Genomic DNA, 16388 nt, shown 5'->3' with positions numbered 1-16388 from the left:
ATCTCTGAAACTAAATTCATTAGCACATCCATCTATATGAATATGCAAAATATATTAATAACACACAACTAAAAACACACCAAAAAGGAAAAGAAAACGATGCCGTACTCCTCCTTTTTGCATATCCAAATTATTCCCCCTCATGCAAATATATATTTTTCTAATATACAAATCTGAACATCTCTCTCCCTTCCTTCTATATCACGATATATAGAAAGTGATTATTATTTTCAAGGAAAAAGAAAGACTCAGATTGTATATTAATTTTTTTTCCCTTTTTCTCCTCTTCTATTTGGGTCCACTCCGACGGTCGCAAAATGGCAGTTTTAGCGTCGTCTGGCGGAAGTTTCTCTTTGGGCATTGAACTAGATGATAGTAACAGAGAGACCCAGATCGTTGTTGGCGGCAAAGGCTCGGGTGTTGAAATAATCCCTTGAAGAGGGTGGATTCACTGACTGTCTTCGTTTTTGCTTGAATAGAACAAAAACAAACTTGTGGATTCCTATGTTTGGCATTGGAATCTCGTAACTTACTATCTCCCTCCCTGTGTTTCATTCAAAAACCCATTTATAAAATTTATTGGTTTTAATATTAGCTTAATAGTTAAGATATATTTATATGAATTGTAAATAAACAGTTTTGAGTTTATTCTCTTTCTCATTATAAGAAAAATCTATTTAATTAAGAAGGAAAAGGATGGAAAAGGATGGAGCTCTCGCCCTTTTCTAACTTGTATGTAAAAATTTCAATTTCTTTTAATCTTTAATTTATCGATTAAAATTTTTTTAATTAAAAATATTTAGAAAACTAGGAAATAAAATTTCAGTTTCTTTTAATCTTTAATTGGAGTTTTTTTTTTTAAATCTTACGTTTTTTCCCCCACAAAACTCAAGAAGAAAGGGCAATATCACCATAAGTTAACTTGACACAAATCTTATGTTATTAACCTAGATGTTTTGATCTCAATAATAATAAAAAAAAATAAATAAATAAGAATCCAATGAGGGAGTTTTCTTTAAAAAAAAAAACTTTTTTATAAAGAAAATACTTGAGGGTGGTCTTTTTAAATATAAGCTGCACAAGAAATTGTCCAAAAAATTGTCAGGTAGCAAGTCGTCTTTTTAAACATGATTTTTTCTTTATAAATTTTTTTATGCAGAGCATGAAATTAGTCTGTACCTAATAGTTTCTCTTAAAGGTGGTATAAACCAAAGCTAAAAAGGAAAGGAAATAGACAATATATGTATATATTTAAAAAGTTTTTCTTCTAATCTCCCCTCTAGAAAGTTTTTTATTTTTTTATTTTTTATTTTTTTAGAAGAAAGTTTGTTATTATTATTATTTATTTTGAATATATATATTTGGTAGGAAAAGTTACCGAATGTGGCGTCTGTAGTGCCAGGGATATCTGTTACGATCCTGCAATAGAGGTTTCACAATTAAAACTATTTAGGATCTATTTGGTAGAGAATTTGAAAGCAGAAATTTGAAACAAAGGATTAAATGAAAACAAATTTGGATTTCATGGTTTTAGATATATGTTTGGTAGCAAAATTTAGAAACTGAATTATAATCTAAACAATTGCAAACTAGTTATAGTTAATAAATGTTAGTTGACAATAAATTATTATTAATTTATTTATGAATATATTTTATGTTAAAAAATTGTATAATTATTATTTTGTAATATAATATAATTTATAGAAAAAATTAAAATTTTGGTACCTACGGTTTAGAGTAAGTTAAAATTTAAGTCTTATTGTTTATAATTATAATTTACCCTTATTGTTTATAATTATAATTTACCCCCTATGATTTGATAAAAGTTTCTTAATGAATAGTTCATATGGTAGGAGCTATTTAAGAGGATTTAAAAAACCATATGAACTATTAAACTGTAGGAACTAAATTCTAAATGTTAAAATCATATGAACTAACTTTTAATTTTATCCAAACCATAGGGACGAAACTTGAAACTTAACGTAATTTAATTTAGAATACATTACATAATACATTTTTTTATTTTTTAAAATGAATTAGGTTTATACATGACATTTTATATTTCTAAATATTTTTTATCTTTATCAAATATAATTTTGCATTTAAAATTTTAAAATTCAAATTATGGATACAAAGAAAACATAAAAATATTGCTTTTAGAATTTGCAGTGTTTGGATTACATAATCTCAACAATTTTCAAAAATAGAATTTGGGTTGTCTGTCAAACATATATTCGCTGAACTCAACCAATCTGAAAATGTAAAACATAATCTAAATTGCGAAAGTTATCCTTAGTAACTTTTGATTATGCTTTCAGATGCTAAAGTTAAAAAATAATAAGTAAATAAATAAATAAATAAGAAACCAAGAAGGGAGTTTTTTCCTATTGATTTGTTCTTATAAATTGATTTGTTCTTATATTTTTTTTTAGAAATTTCATGGATATAGATTATTTTTCGATATTTTTTGATATTTTAATCTATTTTAATAAGTTTGTACTATCAATTTTGAGGTTGTCAAAAAAAAAATCAAATTTAAGAGGAAGATTTCATTGGTTCTTTGACAAATGGAAAGGACACTTATATTAACATTCCTTAAAATTGAAAGTTACATTTGTTTAACTTAAAAAATGCTAATAAGGAGGACATGTTGACAAATATACCCTCAATTAAGATATAGCAAATAAGGAGGACAATCCAGTAATTATGCCTTTAGTGAATGCAGAATAAATTACTATATTGCAGGTAAATAAAAGGGATCTTCCAACTATTAAAATACATGTATTTCTTTTCTCTATAAAAGAATTTTTTTTAATTTTAATAAATGTAAGAGGCAAATATTAGATTATTTTCAAAGTTTTCTTCCAAAAATAAACTAAACATATAACCAAATAAATCCCAAATAAGACCAAAAAATTCTAGGCAAGAGGGAAATGAAAGAATAATCTGCAAAATTAGCCAAAATCCAAAATACTTTCATAATCCAGTAACGACAAATATTACATCGATTCTCGCATAATTATTCTTCAAAATCAAATTTCATTTGACATTGCAGGTTCAAATTCCCATACTCCATATTGTACTCCAAAAACAAAAAAGTCAAATTTAATTTGGTTGGTGTCACATGCACATGTAATATATGTAATATAACTTCATCACATGTATATATAGCCTTAAAAAAAATCAACTCATATGTAAATTTTTAATTACCAGTGTAAATGCTCCCTTAAATAAGGATCATTTGGCCTAGGAACGTCTGGGTCCGTCATAATCTGAAAATAATAATAATAATAAATCAAGTTAATGAAAACATTAAGAGAAGGAACAACGTCACAAATATGAAAAAGAGAATTCAAAACCTACAATTTCTTAAGAAAATATCGATGTTGTAAGCATTGAACAAATTCACGAGAGAAGAAATATATAGGGGGATTTTCAAAAATAGAAAAATAAGTGAAATTATTTACACAAAGTAATAAAATTTTAATATTCTTTTATAGAGACTGATAGAAGTTCATCAGTATCTATCAATAACAGAAATTGATAGAAGTTTATCGCTGATAGACGCTGATATACACACTAAACTATGTCTAGTGAAAAAGGTTGTGGTAAATTTAATCTTTTTTTTTTCTTTGTGAGCTTGAAAACTCGTATAAGTCTAACAAATAATCAAAAAGGAAAATTCTTATAAATAGAAAAATCTAAAAAATATTTACTTTTTTTTTTCTTTTTTTTAAAAAAAGTATTCAACTTGCAAGACATAAATTTGAATATCTAAACTTTTTTTTATTGATATAATTAATATTTATACTTAGATTGATAGACCAAACAACTCAAAATCTTAACTTTTCTTTTCTTCAACATGCAGAGCGAGAGACTCGAACCTTAAATAAATCATTGATTCATATCCGTAATGAGTAAAGAGAGAAGCAATTGGGTCTGTCAAATCTTGAAAAAAGGGAGAAAAAAAGAAAAAACCAAACCAGAGTGAAGAAAGATCTCAAGTCTCCTCCCAAACCATTGAAAACTTGCTTATTATTACTATAAAAAACACACATCTTCATGCTTTAAGTGAAAGAATCAATAACATCTCCTATCACTCTCCCAGCAACAAGAGGCACTGATGACATTTTTGATCTTGCCATTTCTTAATTTTTCAAACACAACTCACAAAATTAAAGGAAGAAAAAAAGCTTTTGGATTTAGAAAAACACTGTTTTTTAGATCCTAATTAGGGTCTTTTTTTTCCTTTTCTTTTTCTCTTTGTGCTTTAGAAAGCTCAAGCTTTGGTGTTGGTATTTATAGTGTTTTTGAAAGGCTCATTTAATAGCTATAGATGTTGCTTGGTATTTCTTGGTAATAAAGTGAAGGTTTCTAGAAGCTTTTATTAATTATAAAAATTGAGTGTCAATATATAAACCATTATTCATTTTAAAGCATAAATTGAGTTATTCTTTATGTAGAAGAAAAAAAAATCATATAGCACCGTTACCATTTCAGCTCACCTATTTATTTATTATTTTTTATTTAGTGTCAATACTTTTGAGACTTGTGGCCTGTCACTGAATTTCAGGTTTGTCTTATATTTATTTGGTCTATGAAGTATTTAAAATGAGCTTTGTTCTTTCAATATTTTATATATCTAATAGATTTCTGAATTTTTTATTTGTATTTTGAAGGATTTTATATTTTAAAAATCCTCATATATACTAGTTAGATGTAAAATTAAAAATTTAAGGTCCTATTAGACATAAAATTTAATTTAATGTTAAATAGATTAGTTAATTTTTAAGAATTTTAAATATGTCATAGACCTTTCGATACAGGACTGAAAGTGAACTTGGTAGACACAAAATTGAAAGTTTAACAATTCATTAGATTTTTTTTTAACTTCATAAAATTATTAGACACAAACAATAACAAAAGTAATTAGGGACTAAATTGGAAAAATGTTTCTTAAAGAAATTAGAAATAAAAATTTCTAAGGACTTGTATGGATTGACTAGAGAAAAAACTATTTTTCAAAAAAGTCAATTTTATTTTATCTCTTTGGATAAAAACGGTTTAAAATGTACTTTGAAATTACTTCAAAATCTATTTTGACTGGTTGTCAAACATTTCAATTTTTTCCAAAAGGATTTATTTTCAAAATTAAAAACTTGAAAAGTTAAACTAAATATACTCTAAATTAATGATTAAAGTGTTTTCAGTATAGATTCTTGACTATGTTCTAAGATTAACAAAATTGTTATTTTTGTAAAAAAAAATCTCAATAAATAAAAAGTACATTAAAATATTGTCTTATTATAAACATTATTATTATCGAATAAAAGTTAGTGAAGTTGATATGAATACAGTTCAACTGGCATGAATTTGTACGAGTCAAAAATCTTCTAAAGAAAAAAAAAATCATATTTGTAATTAATAGAATCATTTGAAAAAAAAAATACTTAAATTTGAAAGGTATTTTGGACACACCTCTTTAAGATGTACTTTAAACTTAGAAGGTATTTTGAACACATCTCTTTTAAGATGTAATTTAATCACACTTGGGTTTGAATTTTTTTAAAGATTAGATCCAATTTTTTTCTTCCCTTTTTGGTTATTGTATGGGTCATCTTAAGGTCTGTTTGTATTGGCTTGGGGAATTTTTTTTTCAAAAAAAAAAAAACCATTTTTATATAAACACTTTTGATAAAAAACTATTAAAATACACTTGAAAAACTGTTTTGAGCGGTTATCAAATACTCCAATTGCTTTTAAAATGATGTATTTTTTAAATTAAACACTAAAATGTATTCCAAACACACCCTTAGCTACCTTGAAAAATATTTTTGAAACCTGATCAATTTTTCTGAAAACAACCATAGGTTATTTTTAATATAATATATTAGGATGGGGATCAAACCTCTAATCTTGAGTATGAGTTGAACTATGCTCATTTATAACTATAGATGATTATTTTTCTACTTTCACAAAATTTCTCACGATATATTTTTGAATTAATATACTTTTTTTGTCATAAAATGCACTCTTAAAATTATTTTCCCTCTTAAAAAAGTTTATGAAAATGAGAAGGCACTACATTCAATGCACAAAGAAAAAAGTCAAAAGAAAACAAAAGAAAACAAAAGAAAACATAGGTCATTTTAGAAAAATGTTAGGGTCATTTTCTAGAAGAACTTTGGTTATAAATTGAACTTTAAGTTCCTCTTAATAGGTCGGAAATCCCCGTAATCTCTCGAGTTTACTGAGAACTTCTTCAATTCCGTCCATCAGATGGTAATAATACTTCTTCTAAGTGTAGGAAATTTTTTCGCAAAATAGTTCTCTTCTTCGCAAGGCCTATTTATACTTGGACTTGCATGTAGGCTTATCTTAATTAAACGCCGCTTGATATGTTCATCCTCAATCCAACATTTCTAAGGTTGCCGCATAACCCATTTATTAATTAATTAAGCTCAACTCTCCAGCTTAACTCCGTCGCATGGGCTTGCAGCCACTTAAGTCTTTTCTTCGTAATTGTATGTTTCAATAATTTTCAATATGACTTCCGCAACTTTAAATATGCTCAACGTCGATAAATTAACTGCCGATAATTACATCATTTGGAAAATGTAACGACCCAGATTTGTACGCATACAGGAAATTAAATGTCAAATATTAAGCAGGACGAAATTTTATTTAAAGGGGTGGAAATTTATAATGAAAAAAAGGAATAATTGGAAATTAGAAATTTATTGGATTAATTGGAAATTTATTCATTATCCAAAAATAATGAATAAGGGAGTAGGATCAGGGAGGATTAATTGGAAGTTGGATGCTAGCTAATTTAGGAGACAACGGGCAGTAGATAACTTTTGTTTAGACACTACTCATTGGAAGAATTGGAGGTGAATGCCCATATACTCTTAAAATTTGAAAGAGTTAAAAAGTGGAAAAGGAATCCACAAGCAGTGAAGGCAACCATGCATGAAAACTAGCGAGATTGGAGAGAACATTGGAGAGAGCGAGAGTAAAGAGAGTGAGATTGTTAGCGAGACAGTAGGAAAGAGCGGGAGCAAGAGCGGGAGCGGGAGCGAAAGCGAGAGCGAGAGCCAAACTAGCGAGAAAGCTGGAGAAATTTATGGAATAATTATATCACCGTCAAGGTAAGTAGTTTATCTCACCATCTCTTTAAATGTTCTATGGTAGTGTACCTTTATTATATTGCATAGTTATGTTCATTGTTATATTGCATTACATGTTTAGAACACGTTTCTCTACAAGGGACCCCATGCATGATGTTTTTTCACGATTACGTTAAAATCAAGTTTTAATTAGGTGTAAGTTATGCTTCCAGTCTAATCTTACGTTTATGTTAATGGTTGATGTTGGATGCGACTCTAGCCCTACTGACTGCATGACCCGCTAATCATCCGATGGGTTACTTTCCGCTTAAGTCCTCATCTTCCTATCAGGGCGGAGAAATTTATGGTCTGGTAGGGTATGTATGGTTACACCCCTCTAGTCTAATCTTATGTTTATGTTAATGGTTGATGTTTGATGCGACTCTGGCCCTACTGACTGCATGACCCGCAGTCAAGTTACGTTTATATTATGGAATAATTATATCACCCATCAAGTTATTGTTAGTTTATCTCAACCTCTCTTTAAATGTTCTATGGTAGTGTACCTTTATTATTATTGCATAGTTTTGTTCATTGTTATATTGCACTTACATATTTAGAAACGTTTCTTCTACAAGGGGACCCTTGCATGATGTTTGTTCAACGATACATTAAATTCAAAGTTTTATTAGGTGTAGTTATGCTCAGTCTGAATATTACGTTTATGCTAATGGTTGATGTTGGATGCGACTCTGGCCCTATTGACTGCATGACCCGCTAATCATCAGATGGGTTAGTTTTCGCTTAAGTCCTCATTTTCCTATCAGGGCGGAGAAATTTATGGGCTGGCAGGGTATGTATGGTTGCACCCCTGTAGTCTAATCTTATGTTTATATTAATGGTTGATGTTGGATGCGACTCTGGCCCTACTGACTGCATGACCCGCTAATCATCAGATGGGTTAGTTTTCGCTTAAGTCCTCATCTTCCTATCAGGGCGGAGAAATTTGTGGGCTAGCAAAACTTATGCGATCATTTAGTAAATACTGTACGATCGTTTAGCTCGCCACTGCACGATCGTTTAGCTCGCCCAAGCTGTCATTTAGTAAATCTATATTTACTTGAAAACTCTGTGAGATTCTTTTTGCCGAGAGAAATATAAAAAAACTTTTATGAAAAACTTACTAAAATTAGGAAAACAATTTTTCTTTTAACTCACGGATACTAAGAACCACCAATAACCGCCCACTCAATTGGTTATTAAAGAAAAAGAATTAATTATCCAATAATTAATAATATTATAAATATAAATGATAACCAACTTACCATACTATATTTATAACCTATAGTTTTAATATTTCATCTCACGAAACATATAAACCATAGTTCTTTTTCTATTCCATGGTACTTAATGTAAATCTCATTTACATGAATCCTTCACTAGATGTATCTCATACATCAAACCGATTATATCATATATAATCAAAATACCTCTTGTTAATTTGAACATTTCAAATCAACACCAATAACTGAATCTCAACTGAATCCATTGAGCTATCAAGGGGACCTTATGGACCTGTAGCTCGAAGCTCCAACGGTACATGAATAACCGGCTAAACTCTTTAGTCACGGGATCCACCATCCGTTAACTGCCAGATACTCCACTAAAGATCGAAAACTGAACTCTCCTTACCATAGATATATTATGTGTCCATCTTAACCAATCAGCAGTGCGACAACCCTTCACAGATCGCTCGTATGTACAGTTGGGCCAATAACCATTATGCCCCTGTAGTTACATCTAACTCTTTAAGTACCACTGATCCCTCTAATAAATATACGTCATAGTCCTACTATGACTAAGTCCTCTCTTCTAAAGAGAAGCTGTGGACACTATGTTCAAGCCCCAGAATCAGCCCTTAAGGGAGTAATCTCTCTACTTATCCCTACTTCGGGTAAGAAGTAAATTCCATCTTATTGATTGAGTTCCCAGCTCCTAGATCAGACAGGTCCCCAAAAAGGTAGGCATGTTGAGTTGGCAATCTGGCCATTCTCACCCATACTAATCAAAGAACCGCCCTCAAAGACAGGAATTCCCAAAACACTCAGGATTGAGGTCGTGGCAACTATGGTGGTTTAGGTGAGATACAAGTCTCTAGTATCATTGGCATTATATACAGAGTCTAGTCATTTTGTGGTCCAGGTCTTATACAAACTCTTTGTATAGGACACCCCCGCTCGCACGTCTCCCCATGAATGGTCAGGATTAACCATCTGTAGTAGTTTACAATACTTGCAAACCTTTACAAAGCGGGCTGTATCCGTAGTGTCACAAGGATCAGGTATCCCACCTTAATCTTTATACTACAAACCTATTTAGGTTATCACTTAAGGCATGATCCACTGATATATCACATATACATGCTTAAGTTCACATAAGATAACTAAGGAGCTTTGTTTATTGAATATGAGTAAGTGCCAGAATTAAATAACGTTTATTTTATTCATTAAACAATGTGTATGTTTACAAAACAACGAGACTCTGAAAGAATTAGGACACCAATCCCAATACACCCCACTAGCTTTAGGACAAGTGGGAGATTGTTGGGGTTGATGTCCTAAATCTCGTGGGCCCTGTAGTTTTTAATTGTAATGTACAAACAATTTATTTATTTAATAAAATATGAGGTATTTTATTCGACATTTAGTAGATTAACCCACAAAATAAATAAACTAACATCCAAGGTTATCTTCTGTAGTTTAAATATGTATGTGGAGACATACAGGTGGATCATGTTTAAGTGATAACCTAAATGGTCTGTAGTAGATGGATAAAGTTGGATACCTTACACTGGTCACAGTATGAATCCGCCCCTCTTTGTAGATGTTACAATTGTTTTAAAGTTAAACAAATGATCTGATCCTGATCATTCATATAGAGACATGTGCGAGGCAGTGTCCTATAAAAAGGGTTTGTATAAGACCGGACCACGAAATGAATAGTATCATTATATAAAGTCGTTAATAGTAGAGGCTTATATTTCACCAGGATGACCATAGGTGACATAACCTAAATCCTGAGTGAATTGTGAATTCTTGCCTATGAAGGTAGTTCTTTGATTTGCATGGGTGAGGGTGGACAAATCGCGACTCAATATGCCTACCATTTTGAGGATTCGTTTGATGAGGGAGTTGGAAATACAACTACACAAGATGAAATTTACTCCTTCCCTAATGTCTAGGTAAGTAGATAAATTACTCCCTTTAGAGCTCATTCAAGGCTTGAACAATGTGGCACCACACCATTTTTTTGTCCGAGAGGGGTTTAGTCATAATTTGACTATGACTTATTGTTGATTAGAGAGATCGGTGATACTTAAGGTATTAGATGTAACTATAGGGGCAAAACGTCAATTTTGGCCCAGTTGTACTTACGAGCAATTTGTGAAGGGTCATCACACTGTTGACTGGTTATATCCAATGGACACAAAAATATATTTGTAGTGTGAAGAGTGTCGGTCTTTAGTGGAGTGACCGACAGTTAATGGATGTTGAGCAATTTAATTAAACGAATTTAATTAATTAGTCAAATATCATTGGATCTTTAATCTCCAGGTCCATAAAGTCCCTGCGATAGCTCAACTGGGATAATTGAGAATCAATTTAGTTTTGGATTAATTTTAATTGTTCAAAATTAATTGAGAGAATTAATTATATATTATATAATTAATTTAAATTAATTATATATGATATAATTAATATAATATATTTGATCCATTATTATATAAAGTTTATTTGAGAGGAAATAAATATTTCAATGTGATTCAAATATTGGTTATATGGATTAGATTCATATAACCAAATTTAATAGAAATTTGATTTATATTAAATACTATAAATTATTGAGAGAAAATACAAACTATAAGTCATATTGTATTTGATATATTATAAACTATAGGTTATGTGTAATATTTTGTTATAATATATAGTTATTATATTATTATTTAAATTTAATTTTAATTTTAATTTAAAATTAAAGGGAGGGAGCTACTAAATAACTTCCCTCCCCTATTTTCTCTCTAATATAACGTGTGGTTATGGAAGTTAGCATAAATCAAAATTTTCCATCTTCTTCCCTTTACTTCTTATGCAGAGAACTCTAAGATTTTTTCTAGTAGCACACTGAAGATCTCTCCCTAAAAAATTCCTCTCATCTCTATCTTTTCCCTCACTCCCAAAAAATAAATATCACAGAGCCCACAAAACTTCTGTGATTCTCAAGCCCTTATGAGAATACAAAGGTTTCTATTGTGGTGGTGTCTACCTTTTTTGGTTTCAGGTTGCTGTTTTTGTTTGTGATCAAAATGAGAATTCGTGACCAATCATGTCAGAATCCGTCCCAGACTACCTCTGAGCCCGAGAAAGGGCATGACATCAGCAGTTATCAACCTTTTTGTTGACACTTATTGCCTAAAAACTCTTGTGGAAATAACTCTGATACCAATGTACAAATTTAACAATCAACTGATTAAATAGGCCCATTTTATTACAATAATATAACATTTATACAACTCCAAGATTTAATTACAAGTTTACAACATCAACTGTAAAACCCTCCAGAAGTGTAACTGTGGCACGTGGCAGACCTTGACCTTAGCAGCACCCTGGAACTCCTCATCTTTCGCTACCTGGAAGGGGGGGGGGGGGGGAAGGGGAACATAAAACATGGAAAACATGAGCTATAAAGCCCAGTGAGTGGTGCAGTTAGATAAACAAATAACTTTGTTAACAGAAATATACTTGTGGAAAGCAATGCATAATCAACAAGAACATTACCACAAGTTCAATATTGTTTTCCAGTCAAACCGCTGGTTAAAACAATCAACCCTAGCTTGACCGCTGGTTATCACATAATAAAAAATCCCCAGCTTTACCATTGGTTATCCCTGGCATGATCCTAGATTTTTCCCAGTACTTTCACACGTATACTAAGACAACAACAATTCCTGTGGAAACTTTCCCTGTACCCTATTATCCAGCCAATATGCACATCGACTATTTTTCCACTAGCTATGCTTAGGTTACTTGACTATATTTTCCGCTGATCGTCATCGACTATCATTTCCTGCCGACCGAAGCCGACTATATTTTCCTACCAAGTACCTTTTCAAGCATGCTAACTATATATCCCAGGTACAATTTCAGTTTCCAAAACAAACATACAAACAATATCTTAACAAGCATAGTAACAAGATAAAAATATATCCCTGATCATGCCAATTTAACATTATCCCCTATATATATTAATCTATATATAGAAATTACATCAACAATACAACAACACAATAACCACTCACCTTGGTTGGTTAGGAACTTTCCTTTCCGAAGTTCCTTAAGTTTCCTTGGTTTCCCTTTTGAACCCTAAATTCCAGATTCAAATATTAGCTTAGATTACTCATAGTTCCCGACCTTATTTTAAGATTCTTCCTTCTGCAAACATGTTCTAAAATTTCTCAGGAAGCTTACTATAAATTCTTAGCTAATAACCCCTCTTGGTTTGGCCGGAAACATCAAAACATTTAGACTGACCCAGCTTACCCGATAGCTCGACCCCTCTATCTTGTCCTCACTTTCTAGCCTGATTCCTTGGAGCTTTTTCTCCAACACCCTATCCTGAATACTAGACTCCTTTAGCTTTCAGATGGCTTTAGAATCATATCAAATACACGAGTATTTCGGGAGAACTCCTCGTTCCAATTTGGTGCTACTTACTGTCTTTTCTGTCCGACAACATCTCCCCTCTTGGAACTTCTTGACCAACGCATGGACTTGCTACCAACGCATGGTCTCCTTCCAATACACTCTTCTTTATATCCTTTGAAGAGAATTGAGTGAAGTCCTTGGCCCTATTAATAGGCATCCAAGATTGATCCCTGGTCGACAACTTCTACTTGGCCGCATGCCCAAGTGTCTTTTCTTCACACCATCAACATATTCTTACATCAGCGCAAGCCAAAGTGTTTTCTTCTCCTTTCACCAACGCAAAGCCCTCAACTTTGCATGTCTTATGCATCCACCTCTTTTACTTAAGGCTTAAGAATTCCTCGTAACAAGCCACATGTTCGGATGACGTCCTTGAATGCGTCCATCCTTCATATATGTTCATCCTTCATATGCGTTTATCCTTCATATGCGTTCAAAAACCCTTGGATGTTCAATGCATAGTATGCCATCAGTGCATAGTTGGCCATCAACGCATAGTCTATAATCAATGCATAGTGTAATCATCAATGCATAGTGTGCAATCAACGCATAGCAACCCTTGGTTCCCCTTGGTTTTCAACACAGCACCATCGCAACCCAACTTACTCAGTCATTGCAAGCCTTAATCATCGCAAGAGCCAACCACCATGCATCCAACCTAGCTCATCGCATAGCCCATGTCCAACGTGTCCATCGTGTAAGCCATCGCCAACCTCCAACGCATTGCAAGGTCGCACGACACCAACGTATGGCCTCGTCTGGCCGCATCGACTTACCATGGCTCGCTCGGCCGCATCGACGCATAGGCACTTGGCACGGCCTCGCTCTCGGTAGTGTCGCTCTCTCCCACTTTCTCGCTGGTCTCACTCTCTCCAGCAATCTCGCTGGTCAGCTCTCTCCAATCTCGTTCTCTCCCTTTCTCTCTAGCTTTCTCTCCAACTTTTCTCTCCACTCTCGCTCTCTCCAGCTTTCTCGCTAGTCTCGCTCTCTCCAGCTTTCTCGCTGGTCTCGCTTTTTCCCATCATCTATCCAATCTCGCTCTCTCCCATTTCCGGTCCAATCTCGCTGGTCTCGATCTCAATGATCTCGCTCTCTCCATCTTTCTCTCCAAGTTTTTTCTCCAATCTTTAGCTACTGTGACAAATGTTCCCCGTATATATTTTTTTACCGGTTTACTCACCACTTAATGATATTTTTACACGGATCTTCCAGGATAATTCCAAAATAATATTTTCTATATTTTTCCTTAATTTCTTACTCCGTACTTCACCTAATTTTTCATACTTAGCCGTATTCTTCCCCTAATTTTCCAAACTCAATCTTCATATTATTCCACATTAATTCCACGTACTTAATTTCTATATTTATTCCCACTTAATAATTTTTCCCAACTTTTCCAATATTATTTTCTCCTTTCAAATCTCCATTCCTTCTTTCACCAATCACACTAACTGTTTTCAACAACCTATTTATTATAAAAATTTCATTGCAATTTTACCAATTAAAGCTCAACTTAAATTATTCAAGGAAAATCTACTTAACCCTTAGAAATTTCCTTCCCCTTAACTTAGGATTTAACTTTCACTTAGTTAATTCCTTTTATCATTTACTTAAGTAAGGAAAATAGAAATCCGGGTTTCACATACAATCCAGTAATTATGCCTTTAGTAAATGCGGAATAAATTATACAAGTAAGTAAATAAATACTATATTGCAGTTAAATAAAGGGGATCTTCCAACTATTAAAATACATGTATTTCTTCTCTCTATAAAAGAAGATCTTTTAATTTTAATAAATGTAAGAGGCAAATATTATATTATTTTCAAAGTTTTCTTCCAAAAATAAACTAAAAATATAACCAAATGAAACCCAAATAAGACCAAAAAAATTCTAGGCAAGACGAAAATGAAAGAAAAATCTGCAAAATTAGCCAAAATCCAAAATACTTTCATAATCTAGTAACGACAAATATTACATCAATTCTCGCATTATTATTCTTCAAAATCAAATTTGATTGGATGCTGGAGGTTCAAATTCCCATACTCCATATTGTACTCCAAAAACAAAAAGTCAAATTTAATTTGATTGATTTCACATGCACATGCAATATATGTAATATAACTTCATCACACATATATATAGCCTTAAAAAAAAACCAACTCATATGTAAATCTTTAATTACCAATGTAAATGTTCCCTTAAATAAGGATCACATGGCCTAGGAATATCTGGGTCAGTCATAATCTGAAAAAAAAAAAACAACAATAATAATAAATCAAGTAATGAAAACATTAAGAGATATTTAGATAAAACACAACTCTAGTATATTTTTTATAGTTCAAAAGAAGGAACAACATCACAAATATGAAGAAGAGAATTCAAAACCTACAATTTCTTAAGGAAATATCGATGTTGTAAGCATCAAAACAATTCATGAGAGAAAAAATATATAGGGGATTTTCAAAAATAGAAAAATAAGGAAAATTATTTACACAAAGTAACAAAAATTTAATATTCTTTTATAGAGACCGATAGAAGTTCATTAATATCTATCAGTAACAGAAATTGAAAGAAGTTTATCACTGATAAACGCTGATATAACAATTTGTGCTTCTGCACCGAATCTCACAGTCCTTCAATTGATTTCAAAACGACGTTCTTACTCCCAATTTTAATTTTTCCTTAATCAAAATTCAGTTTATGGTGGGATTTTCATTATTGTACGATGTTCATGTTGATGAATGATTATTGGTTTTGCAATTATGGATGTTTTCAAGATTGATCTTTGGAATTTACTGTTTTAATTTACAAATTTGGTTTGTAAGGGCCCGTTGTTTTGGGCATTAATTTGCAATCGAGTTTGGAAATTAATTGTGCGCGCTGTTCGTGAGTTTTTTGCGACTTTCTGGAGAAAACGAGGCCCAAATAAGAGCAAAATCGATGGAGTTCATGACGTATAGTACACAACTGTATAACAGCATTGCAACATTGTGTCATAGCGTTGCAACGTTGCGAAGAGGCGGACGGAAGGATTTTTCCGTATTGTTGCAACGCTCCGAGATGAAAAAATTGATGCTGTTCAGTTCGTGGTTCTATCGGTTTGCATGTGGCTCACTTGGTTCGAGTGGTTCACGGGTTTGAGTTTTTGTTTGATTTATCAATTTTTTGTTGTAATAGTTAGTTTTTCATTTATTAAATTAATATATATGTTATATTAATTTAATTAGTTGTTTAGGAGTTCAATCCCGATCCATATATTGTTCTTTAAATTATGCATTTGATATATGGTATATTTTTATTTAATATATGTCATAATGTATACCATATAGAAAGTCCCACCATAGGTTATGCATTTAATCATGCGTCGTGAATATTATAAATGTTATAATATAGTTGCATGATTTAATTTTATAGCATGCTCATGCATCATATAATATAAATGTTATAGTATATGTTTGCATGCATTAATGACATTATCACATATCATTATATTATAATTGTTATAATATATAGTTA

The 16388-nt window shown here is 31.7% G+C and overlaps 1 pseudogene; it reads right to left on the bottom strand.

The window, feature by feature from the left end:
* Positions 1–326: 326 nt before the first annotated feature.
* On the bottom strand, positions 327–4145 carry LOC120091429 (CEN-like protein 2; annotated as a pseudogene).
* Positions 4146–16388: the final 12243 nt, after the last annotated feature.

Source organism: Benincasa hispida, unplaced genomic scaffold (genome assembly GCF_027475165.1).
Source record: "Benincasa hispida cultivar pf3 unplaced genomic scaffold, pf3_genome.v1.1 HicScf1130, whole genome shotgun sequence".
NCBI classification, from domain to species: domain Eukaryota; kingdom Viridiplantae; phylum Streptophyta; class Magnoliopsida; order Cucurbitales; family Cucurbitaceae; genus Benincasa; species Benincasa hispida.
The sequence above is the reverse complement of the archived record's forward strand: the minus strand, read 5'-3'. Positions and strand labels throughout refer to the sequence as shown.